At 35.5% G+C, this 13257-nt stretch overlaps 1 long non-coding RNA gene across 1 annotated transcript in view; it reads right to left on the minus strand.

The window, feature by feature from the left end:
• Positions 1 to 8085, minus strand: part of LOC101133064 (uncharacterized) — a 51809-nt gene extending 43724 nt beyond the window's left edge. Inside the window, exon 1 of the long non-coding RNA XR_175131.4 lies at positions 7954 to 8085. This is a non-coding gene — a long non-coding RNA (uncharacterized lncRNA). The remainder of the gene's footprint in view (positions 1 to 7953) is intronic.
• Between the last annotated feature and the right edge of the window lie 5172 nt (positions 8086 to 13257).

Here is a 13257-nt window from a genome sequence, read left to right on the forward strand (position 1 = left end):
TCTATGAGGCATAACTGGTGATGCACATGGAATTTTATATCTGCTTGTACTTTTCTGTGTAAAGTAGAAAATACATTTTGCATTTTTATGTAAATGGTGAAAAGAACTTCATCATTGCTAAGTGATTTTTAAAAGTACTTTTTATATACTTGTTACTATAAAGACATACTCAGCGATCCAGCTCACACATTACCTTATTAGACCAACACAATTTATTACCATAGTATATCCTGTATATTTTAAGCTAAATTGCAAAGTATGAGGATAGTTGACAGGAATTTTACACGGTCTAGTGACATACATGCTAAGAAAAAAATGACATATTCTGGAAGATGGAGATGTGCTTCCCTATCTAACAATTTCCTTCTTTCAATACATTTTTCTTTATTAAAATTACTCATTAATTTGTGTTATGCCTATCATGTCTTGCCCTTCAGTTTCATGGCCTGCTTCTTGCATATCACTTTCAAATTAAAATTGGAATTAGAAATGTAGAAAGGGTGTGTGTGTGTGTGTGTGTGTGTGTGTGTGTTATCTGTAATAGTTACTAATATCACCATAGTTGTAAGTCTAAAATGAATTTTAAGTACCAGTCCTTTGGCAGACTGACTGACAATGTCTTTTCAGTCAAAAAGAGTAGTAAGGTCTTTTTCATCTTGTTTTTCACCCTGGTAAACAATATCTCTTGGTTCTTTTAGGATTGGCTGCATTCTTTGTCATCAGTTGTAGCATATGTTATTGGAATTTCATTCTGCTTAAGGCTTCTGCATGTTTGAAAAATTATTAGGTTTCTGTATTGTGATTTAGATGAAGGTCATTTTGGCCATAAGTTTTTTATACAGACTTTGAGGCCCCAGGTTTACTACTTATTAAACAGTTCTAAATAAAGTATCGTTTATACAAATTACATCTTAGAGAAAAGTGTGAACCTTATAAAAATGCTGCAAGTGATTTTAATAAAGGGGGCTACAAAAAAGGGAAGCTATAACCTGCCCCTCTTTTCACTCTGACCCCATCTGTTGTAAATGAATAAAAGCACAAATTGGGTTTTATGCTGAACACTTTAAAGTCAGTAGTGGTTTAAAGTTATAAACAAATGAAAACCAGAAGAAGACTTAGAAGTTATGTGAACCTGTGCGCTTGAAGATGCAAGTTTCTACCAGGTAATTATAGTGAGAAAAGTGGTGACAAAAAAATAAAATAAAATAAAATAAAATAAAAGAACTATTCCAGTATTCCCAATCACTTGCTTGCACTTTGGAGTCAGTCTGTGAATAATTCATCTTGGGTCTGGGCCAAATGAAAGCTAGAACATAATATTTAAAAGTTTTTACAAAGCTACACTTATTTTATTTAAGGACTTTTTAATTATTTGTCTAAGAAGCTTTTCTACCCTTTCTGGTGTTAAAATACCCTTTCTTTTGCTTTTGTGAAATGATTATATGTAGAGGTCCTTTTGTTGTTATTTTTTAACCTTTCACTTATCCAAGTTACAAAACTTAGTAACTATAATGAATTAATATTTATTTTTGAAATGTACTAAGTGAAATTTAAAAGTCAGAGAACCACAGAATTGGTCTTTTTACTGATATATAAGTCTTGTACCCAATGTTAAACTTGTGTCTAACCTCTCTAACGTTCCCAGTTGAGGTTATTAGACTAACATGTGAAATATAAGGCATGGAGGATTGAGTAGCTCTACCACTGAGAAACTCAAGAACAGAAAAGGAAATGCATTTAAGGGTATGGTTTCCTTCACTTGGAAAACCACCCTATAAATTCCCATATTTTTAAAAGGCCCTACTTATTTGATATTTGTATTGTTAACTCTTCCAGGCCAACCCTCTTTAAGCTAAGATTCACCTCTCTGTACCACCCAGATATATATATATCCTTTTTTTTTTTTTTCTGAGACAGAGCTTGGCTCTGTCGCCCAGGCTGGAGTGCAGTGGCAAGATCTCAGCTCACTGCAAACTTTGCCTCCCGCCCGCCAGATATTTTCATAAGGAATATATGCTCTTTAAAAACAGCTTGGCTTGAAGTGGACATTTATCAATTCAACTGTTGCTGAGCCAAAGTGTGTTTATCTTACTCACTGCCCAATTTGGTTCTTGATTCCAGTTACTATAGAGTTTTCCTATGTCTCAGCTCAATGGGAAAGAAGAAACTATTCCAGAGCGGTCACACCGGGCTCTGTTTGTTGGCCTTGTTTTCTGCCAAAGTGTATAAACAGGGCCTCTAGATTTTAAATGTTAACTACGATCTGGTTACTAAATTCAGACCTAATCCTTTTTCCTACTAATTTAGGATAATGGAAAAAAACACCTTGGTTTATATTATGAAGACTCATGTAGCATTACAGCTCTTACAAGATCTACTATCAAATATATTAAATAATTACGAATCTTAGAGACAGGGCAGGAAAAGTTTAATTTTTAAGAACTGATTGGAGGATTACCTTGATGGGTCTTCAATTTGTGAAAAAGCAGTTTTATGTAAGTGCCTAGACTAGAGAAGCTGGCTGAAAATGAAAATGTAAAGAGGAGGCCTGGCATGGTGGCTCACGCCTGTAATCCCAGCATTTTGGGAGGCCGAGGCAGGCGGATCACCTGAGGTCAGGAGTTCGAGACCAGTCTGACCAACATGGAGAAGCCCCATCTCTACTAAAAATACAAAATTAGCTGGGCATGATGGTGCATGCCTGTAATCCCAGCTACTCAAGAGGCTAAGGCAGGAGAATCGCTTGAACCCAGGAGGCAGAGGTTGCGGTGAGCCCAGATCGTGCCATCGCATTCCAGCCTGGGCAACAAGAACAAATAATAATAATAATAATAATAAAGAAATGTAAAGAAATGTGTAATTTGTAATTTTCTATGAAGAAATATACAGGTGCCTGGGATATTGTGAATTCAGAGATGGCCCCAGAAGTGAAAAGAATATTTTTTCAGTTGTGGAACTGACCTCACATTTTTAAGGGTAAAGAAGGCTGTATAATGTACCAATTTAAATTACGTGCTGCTCATTGATGCAGCACTATTTCTTGTACACCCACTGTGTTTCTGTTACTCCTCAATCTTTAGTAGAAGTCTCCTACTCAACAGCTGGGTGGAAGAGGGACTGATTTGGGTGACATGAGAGGAAAGACAGAAACAGCCATATGTAGAAAGACTTGAGGGAGATGAAGAGTTTGCTGTGAAGCAATAAATAGGGACCACATATGATCAGGCACAAAAGTTCAAGCCTCTTACTAGACCCAAGGCATGTTGACGGGAGCTGGGATGTGAAATGGTGTTTCAACCTAATTGATACTTAGAACAAAAAGGACAAGGTAACTTTAACATCCTGGGCAACCTAAAAGAATCTCTGGCACTAATATATATGTTTCTGGCATTACATACAGAAAAAATAAATGCCACTTATAACTTGTTTTAAACTGTGTTTTGTTTTTGTTTTTGTTTTTGCTTATATTTTTGTTTTGCTTGTTTTAAAATTTCCTGTATGTTTTCCTTTATCAAATGGGGTTTACTGACTCTTCTGTTTGGTTTCATCAACCTCAAACCAATAAAATTATTTATTTTTATTTATAAAAATTCACTGTTAATGCCAACAACAATATTCAAAGACTATATAAATTGTAGCAGGCACTGTACCATTATTGCAATTTTTGTTAAATATGATGATAACTTCCAGCTGGTTTACCAAAAGTCCAGGAATTTGTGGAGTGCTGTGATCTGAAAGTGTGTATCGCCACCAAATTGATACATTAAAATCCTATCCACTAAGGAGATGATATCGGTAGGTGGGGCCTTTGGGAGGTATTTGGGTCATGAAGACAGAGCCCTCATAAATGTGGCAAGATCCCTCAGCTTGTTTGCAAGCTGAATTTATGTGAGGACTAAGTAAGAAGGCACCATCAATGAACCAGTAAACAAACCCTCACCAGACACCAGACCTGCTGGCTCTTTGATCTTAGATTTAGAAAAGTGAGAAATCTATTTCTGTTGTTTATAAGCTATCTGGTCCATGATATTCTGTTTCAGCAACACGAATGGACCGAGACAAGGGTCAGGAGAGCACTGGAGCATGTCTTCTGTACCAGGAAAGGCATAGGTATTTATGAAGGGCACAGCAAGGATTTAGTCGTGTCTGTGCAGTACTTCTCAACATTCCTTAAATGTCATGGCAACTCAGAAAATGATTCATTTGTTGTTTACCTTGCATACTTGGGTAAACACAAGAGGATTGTCATGACACCCTCCTGAGACATCCTAGATCTCAAACAACAGACTCCAAAACTAAAAGATAAATATTTGGGCATCCTAAAACCCATTTTTGATGTACCAGTTAAATCCTTTGAACAATTTCAGCAGACTCTCAATATTGACACACCTTAGGATTTGATATTCTAAAGAAACCACATATATACTTGCAGTGTGGCCTTGTGCCTAAGTTTGTCCTTAAGAAATGCCTTAGCCCAGCAGTATAGACAGACTAATGAGTTAGTGTTTAAAACCAAGACAGAAAGAATTCTCTTCTTAAAAGCAAATTTGCAAGTGAAACTATTCTCATCCCTATAAACAGAGCAGTAACTGTTTTGTGGTGCTTACTAACTATAAGCAAGTGAATAAATAAGATCAATTCTTAGGATGATGATTCCCTGGAAAAAAATAAAGCAGAGCAAGGCATTCACAAGTGACTGGGGTTCAGAGCCTGCTTTAGATTGGACTGACATGGCAGGGCTGTCTCAAGATCAGCTGAGACTTGCATGATTCCAAACAGTGGTGTATTTTATGGGGGAATTAATTACCTTCCAGCCCAGGACACAGCAAGCTCTGGAAGTGGAGATAAGCTCAGCACAGTTAATGATGAACAGAAGGAAGGCTAATGTGGCTAGTGAGAGGGGGAAGGAGTGGTAGGAGATGAGGCGAGCTGGGGGCACATCATCCAGCATCACAGTACAACTTTGGATTAAATCCCAAAATTAGAGGGCTTGCAATTGGTAAACTGAAATAATCTGATTTACATGTTTAAATGATCACTGTGTGGGAAATGAATTGCAGAGAAGCAAGAGTAGAATAAAGGAGACAGGTTAAAAGACTATTAGAGCAATTGAGGCAAAAGGCGATAGCTTAGACCAGAGTGGTAGTAGCAGAAATGAAGTAAATTGAATAAATTTTAGATGTATTTTGAATAATGTATCTTCCAGAATCAGAAAGTCAAAATTGTTAGAGTCCTAGAGTAAAAAACAAACTGAATCAAAGCACAGCGCAACACACACACACACACACACACACATACACACACACACAATTGAGAAGTGTTATTTGGGTTGAGTGAAAGGCAGATCAGTTTTAGGATTGACTCTCCCACCATCGGACTTTAATTTTTTTTTTTTTTTTCTTAATGGTTTAAAGACTCCCAAATACATCTTGGTGGATGTAAAACCTACAATCTTGTCACATTGGTCATCTGTTCATTCTTTCTCTCTAAGGAACAACTGTTTCTCTCCCATTTATCATGTTTGTCATTATGACACATCTATAGGCAATTCTCAGAAAACAACATTCTCATTACAGGCGTGCCCCACAGAATATATTCCTGGTTTATACTCTCCTAGTAGAGTATAAACACACACACACAAACAATAAAACTCCATTTTAATAACTATATTCGTAAGATAATGGTCAGGAAGTAGCATTTTAAGTACATATTTTATATATTTACATGGTAGTATATTTCTTACACGAAAGTGTTTCACTATGTTTTAGTCATATGGTATCGCCTGAGAATCTTGGTTTAACATGTAGCCTATTATCATTTTTCCAACTTAACAGAAAATACATCCTGTATTAGGCTGAATAATATTCTCTAGATACTATAATAAATCCTAATTTCTGTAACTTTTAAATGTTTCGCTATTTGGAAAAAAGGTCTCTGTAGATATGATTAAGTTAATGGTCTGGAGATGAGGAGGTTATTCTGAATTATCTGAGTGGACCCTAAAGGCAATTACATGTATCTTTATAAAAGTGAGGCAGAGGTAAATTAGATGTGCACAGAGAGGAGAAGGCTGCGTACAGGGAGACAGAGGTTGGATTATATGGTCACAAGCCAAGGAATGCTGATAGCAACCAGAAACTGGAAAAGACAATAAATGGATTATCCTGTAGAGACTCTGGAGAGTGCAACGATGCTAACACCTTGTTTTAGGTCCAGCGATACCGATTTCAGATTTCTGGCCTGCAGAACTGTGGGAGAATAAATTTCTGTTTTAAGCCACCCAGTTTGTGGTAATTTGTTACAGCAGCCACATGAAACTAATATAGGCCCCCAGTTAGTATTTTCATGCAGAACCTCTGAATTTTCAAAAATGGATTCCTAATGTTCAGGAAATGGTGTGATGTATATATTTCTGTTTCTTGGATGAAAGTCTACTTTTATAATGTATATGTTTTTATGGACCCTCTAGTTGATAAACTTCAACCACAACTTCTTACTCTGCATTCAAAAATGAACCCGTATTACTAGGTTCTGTTGTGAACATAAATCTTTGATCCAGAATTTTTTGAGACTTTGCTTCTGTCTATCCCATTATCATCTATTACCTGAAACTACCTGGCTGAAGGTGGAGAGTGTTTTATATTGAAGGTGAGAGTTTTGGGCTATTTTTCAATAGAAAACCAAACTCTAATTGAATCAGATAACCCGTAGAGGGTCAATTAAGCGTCACACCACACTTCATGGAAAGAACACCCAGTAATCTCTTTGGAGAATAGTCTTAAGCAGAATTGATTTATTGTATTGCCTCCTCTCATTAAATATTGAATCTTGGTATTACTGCTCACTCCTCTTGCCCACTCCTGGTCTATTTGTTTCTCGCTAGTTATGCTGGCTCACTCCATTATCGGCAGAGATCCAGAACTCTACATACCTCAGAGTGTAGGCTCAGCCTCCCATTGCATTTAGAGTATATTCCTCCTCACCTCAAGTCAGATACTTACAGTACTCCTGGCTGTAATTTATGACTTCCCAGGGAAAATCTCACTCCCATGCATGATGGTATGGTCTTTCTCCGTGAACCTGACAAAGTAGTCAACAACAGCACAGTATTCTGAAGTAGAAGCAGCAGTAGTAGCACTATGTAAAGGCAGTACACTCTGGGGACAGGCAGCATGTGATGCATTCATTGTAGAATGCTCCATTATCAAGCAAGCCCTGCTGAGTTCCAGCTCCATTAGCAAGTGGCAAAAGAAGTAGAAGTTGATATTCTGGATGACAGGAAAGCAGCGTTAAACTCCCCTCTTGTGTAGTACTATAAAATTGTCATAGGCAAAAAAAAAAAAAAAAAAAGATGATTTTGTGTCATAGTCATGATCTAATGAAGGCCAGGGCCTATGAATAACAACTAAATATAAAATATTCAAAAACAGTTTTCAAGACACTGTTTTTTTTTTCAATAGAGGAAATAATTATCTTAACTAAATTATAAGCTTAATAAGAGAAAAAATAGTTTATATATCTTAACAGGTAAAAGTATTAATATCCAATCTGACTTTGCCACTTACTTGCTAGCTGACATTGGGCAAATTACATAAGGTTTTAAAACATCTGTTATTTCATCTTTAAAATGGTCATTTACTCAGGATTAGATGATACATATGGAGTACATAGAACAAAATCTGGAATTTGAAAACAAATAATGTTAGTCACTGACGCTATTACTCCTCCTGCTCCCACTCCTACTACTGTAACAAATATTATTTGATATTCTCATGGTGTTTAGTATTAATCATGCATATTTAAGTCATGGAATTATTTGCAAACTAAACCAAATTAAGACAAGCCAAGAAATTAAAGCATATTTGTTTTATCAGAAATAAGGTGTCAGAGCTGTTAAAAAGTACCAAGACTTTGTTTTACCATAAACAAGTAATGAAATAACAAAATTCTTACCAGGAAATTTAGATTACAATATTGGAGCTATCAAATCCATGCTTTGGAGGCACAGGCACAACCAGTAATATTAAGAAGTGTGTTGACAACTATACTTGATGTTCTTCTACTATAAACATTTAAAAAGAAAGTACTCCTCTTGCTTGAGGCACTGTAAATAAGAGATAGCTGTTAATGAGTTATCTGAATTCCTAGAATACCACAGAAGGAGGGATTACTAAATAACAAGACGGTTATTTTGTTTGGTGTTAATTTCCATCCCCCACCCCCACCATGCCTTCAATCTGTGTCCGGGGACTATCACGCAGGGCAGGAAAAATGTAGCAAGAGAAAAAAAATACATATAAACATACTAAAGGAATTAAACCTTTTCATAGTTTAAATGCACAATTATGTTGCATTTGGACTCTTCATCGTCTGGTTCCCAACCCAATAGTAATGACCTAGCTTTGTTATTCTCCCTTGTTCTTCTGTTTTATTCATTTTTTTCACACATGGGCTTACGCTTATAACACTGGCAAATTACCTTCTTCTCCTGTGTTTCATGCCACCCATGTGGAAAATTTTCCTGAATTTGAAAACTGGTATTTGCCATGTCTTGACAGTAAGTACAATGTCTTACCATTTAACTTTTTTAAGATTTCCTTTTTTTGTTAGTCTTATTTAACTTTTTTGACTCCCTCAACTGCCTCTGATTTGCACGTTTAAATTTGTCATTGATGCTGTTATACTAGATTCAGAATTTTAACTTTAATCTAATGCATTGGAAGAGGAAAAAACGAATGAAAACGCAAATATGATGTTTTTATATTGATTTATCCTTTTCGCATTTACTTTTTATTGAATTTCAGTTTTAGTAACTATTTTGCTATTTAAAATTATTTGGACTCACTTTTTTTTTAACCAGTTACCAGGGATAAGTAATATTGTGTGCACCATGACAAAATTATACCCATTCAGAGCCCAAAGACGATTGGCGATGATTGTTTTCTAGGAGATATTTTACTGGTAGCTTACCTAATGAGGGAGTCTAATTTATAATATTCATATTGGTAGCTCCTTTATATTCATTATTTCTGTATTTTTCAAAGTAATTACCCAAGTAATACAATTATTCTTATTTTAGAAATGAGGCAACTTATTGCTGTTGCTAAATCTGACTTCAGAGCTTGTTTTCCGTCTCCCAAGATACTCTCTGTCATGGAGTCTGTCATGGAGTAATAAGGAACTGCAAATGGAACAAATAGATCATGTATCTGAAGCCACAAAAAAGATAAGAAATATGTGGGCGCAGCACATGCCTAAAAAATAATGACCAGCATTACCTATCGGGTAGTAATGATCCAGAAGCTTCAATAAAGTATAAACTTAAATGGAATTATAAATTCCAAATCCCAACAATGATTCCTCCCAAGCCAATAGGCCAACAGAACAATTCAAGAACAAAAACCTTACTTAAATCAGAACTACATAGTAATGGTTCAGTATAGCTAATTAACAAATGCATTACCTCCTATGGATTTATACATGTGAAAACATCATGTTGTATATGGTAAATGCATGACATTGTATCTGTCCATTTAAAAAATAAAAATAAAAGAAATACTTTATGGTAGAAAACGACTACTTAGGAAATAGTTGTATGTTTATTGTTTTTTCTTTTGTTTGGAGGCTTTCATAAGCTCATTCATCAGTCATTCAATTGATATATATTTTTTGTGTCCTTACTATGTGTAAGTTATTGATTATTCTAGGTGCTAGGCAAAGTGTTAGTTTACATATAAAATGTATTTATCTTATTCAAAATAGGAATGGGTTTCTTTAAAAGATGTTATACTCTAAATGTAAAATCACCTTTATCAAAAACAGTAGAAGAGGACCAGAGCCCATATCTTAACTGCAGTCATATAAAAAGAAAGCTGCCAGACAAAAAAACTTTGGATTGCATCATTAGATAATGTCTGAGTGTGCAGGGGCAAATATAAAATAAACAGTAGTAATCACATATTCAAGCAAGCATCATTGAAAGGTAGAAATGACAGACCTGGAAAAGTGCATAAGGGTAAGATCAATATAGTAGTATATATTAGTTTACATCAAGGGGTGGAAATGTTTATACACAGTTGTGTGTGTGTGTGTGTGTGTTAATTTGTGTAGCGTCCTTAGAAAAGTCTGTCAACAGATTCCATGGGTGAAGTTTCCTTAATGATGTTCAGGAGGGTATTTTCTGAATTTTCAAAGAATATGATTTAAATAATTTGGCCAAATAGCAAGAAAGTTACAGCATCTGGTTTAAACTCATCTATCACGCACAGTAACATGAATAAATGGAGACATTCAGCACTATACACACAACAGAAATTGTGTTCTCCTATTGATATAATTAAATACTCATAGAAGCCTAAATGCATAATAGCTTCCAGACCCTTTGCTTAATGCCAAAAAGCAATGGCTCCACTTCCAATGAACTTGATAGTCATATGTTCCTAGTCAGGACCATTGTGAGCCCTCTCCAGTTTCTAAACATTTATTGCTGGTACTGTAATAATAAACATCTTGCATTTATAAGATGTAATGTTGCCTAGAATTTTTCATTTTTCAAGAATGCAGAGCACACGCTCTAATGGCTCTCATATGTCCAGTGTGCCCACAAACAATTTGTCTTCTGAGTGGAGTGTTAATCTGACACCTCAAGGACAGACCTGTTTTCAGAAGGACTTAAAGAAAAGCTACACACATTCATAGGCCTCAATAACTACTGAAAATCCTAGTAAACTGTGGCTGGGATTACTCAGAGTTCTGGATCACATCACTTCATGCCACATTTTGCTTACATAAGAGTTATTAAAGATGATAGTAGAATATTTTTCGACTCATTGTCAAATATGTACATACCAAACACACATTTAATATATGTACATATATATGAAATCAAGCTAATGATGACATTTATGGTCCTGTTCTTTTGTTTTATCTGGACTCAGAGGTGGGTGTGTGATAGGAATGTATTTTTCATTTGTTTAACCCAGTTGCACATGATAACCTCACAGCAGTGACGAAGGAAGCAAATATGTGCTTTGGTCATAAACACCCTGGGGCATAGCAAAATCCCTCCTCTAAAGACAAATCCAAGATTTTCTTCTCAGGTCAAGGGCAGCACATTAAACCTGTGGCTTAAAAAAAATCTATATCTCAAAAAAAGAAAAGAAAGTTAAGTTTCCTTAATGGTGCTATTCTGCATGGAGTGAAAGATTAGAAACACATCTCACCAATGGAATAAAAGATTACTTCCTGTAAAAAAAAAAAAATTAATTGGCAGAGAGAGAAAAAAATACTCAGGAAGGCTAGAAACAAGACAAATAACATTTACACCTGGATCCGTAATGTTTGCTGTTCTTATTTGACATGCATTATTAATCTTAACATTCTGGGGTGGCTTGATTGGGACTTGAATATTCACACCAATACCTTGAACTAGAACAATATTTTATACAGGTGTGAGAAAAACATAAAATGAAAGTTGTATCCATCTGGCTCACCTACATCTTTTGCTCATTTCTTTAACTCACACTTTATATTTAAGAAAAAGATGCTTGCCCACAAACAATTGTCAACTTTTTGCCTTGTCAGTGAATTTTCAGGCCCTCTCTGTATTTCTTACCACCATGGAAATACTTAATTCAATGCTTTGAAAAAATGACAACTTCTTAAAGGGAAAAAGCAACCACTCTTTTCTGGCTGGAATCAAGAAGGATATCAAAGGGAAAAGAAGGTTCCTGCTGTGCCAGAAACCCTTAAGAAAAAGTGAAGGAATTTTGCAGACCTGAAGATCAAATGCCTGAGAAAGAAGTTTAACCCAAAAGATGCTTCTGAAGGCAAGGAGGAAACTTATCTATGAAAAAGTGAAGCATTGTTCCAAAGAATATAGGCAAATGTATAGAACTGATATTTGATTGGATAGGATGGCAAGAAAAACTGACAACTTCTAGGTACCTGCTGAACCCAAATTGACATTTGTCATCAGGATCAGAAGTATTAACGGTATGAGTCCAAAGGTCCAAAAGGTATTCCAGCTTCTTTGCCTTCATAAGGTCTTGAAAGGAAATTTTTAACCTCAACGAGGCTTCAATTAACATGCTGAGAATTGTAGAACCCTATTTTGCATGGGAGTACCCGAACCTGAAGTCAGTAAATGAACTAATCTATAAGCATGATTATGGCAAAATCGGTAAGAAGTGAATTGCCTTGACAGTTAACACTTTGGTTGATCTCTTGGTAAATATGACATCATCAGCATGTAGTACCTCATTCATGAGATCTGTACTGTTAGAAAATGCTTCAAAGAAACAGATAACTCCCTGTGGCCCTTCAAATCATCCTCTCCAGGATGTTCAATAAAGAAAAAGACCACTCATTTTGTAGAAGGCGGAGATGCTGACAACAGGGAAGACCAGATCAAAAGCCTTAGAAGGGTGAACTAAGGTGTTTGCTGTGATTATTTTTGTAACCTGGAATAAACAGTGTCTGCTTTCAAAAAGAAAAAGCAACTATACCCATCATAAATGTTGATCACAATTATAGTTTGCAGTGCTGACATCGTTGGTTATTTTTTTTAATCTACAAGTATATAGGCAACAGATATGACCTGTATTCGATGTACAAAAAGCCAAAAAATATGTTTAAAATGAAAACAAATTTTCATGTGAGTTTAGTATTTCAGACAACTTATTATTTTTACTAAGATTTCAGCTACTGACATTTCCACGTTGGCTGAAATGATTCACTGAACTTCCAAAGTTTATCTGTTCAAACTCTAAGAGTTCCCAAACTTCACTGCTCACACACTGTGGGCTAGACGTACCTCTGGAGCAGGTCTGCAGAGTTTGGCATAAGCTGTGTGGTATTATCAGGAGGATAACACGCAGTGCATGAAGAGGAGACTCTTTAAGGTTTTATTTCCATTTATTTTAGTATTTCAAAACATTTTCCTCCTAAACTCAATTTGATTGACATGACACAATTTAAGGCAACTCCAAGCACAACTTCCTATGCTTAATAAGGAAATTATGATCAATGGAGCAAAACCAAGAAAGAGGTATTCTTTGAGCTACATTTAGTTTCAAAATTCTTTTCATTGTGGTGTACAAAGTTGATTTTAAAAAGTAATGATCAGACATCTAATACTAGAAATAACTCTCTGTTATAAAACTTAGTTGTAACATATTGCACATTTACTTCACTCTTTTTCTAAATTATTATTATTATTATTATTATTATTAGCTGGGAAAGAGAAATGCTTGATAA

Source organism: Gorilla gorilla, chromosome 6 (assembly GCF_029281585.2).
Source record: "Gorilla gorilla gorilla isolate KB3781 chromosome 6, NHGRI_mGorGor1-v2.1_pri, whole genome shotgun sequence".
In the NCBI taxonomy this organism is placed as follows: Eukaryota; Metazoa; Chordata; class Mammalia; order Primates; family Hominidae; genus Gorilla; species Gorilla gorilla.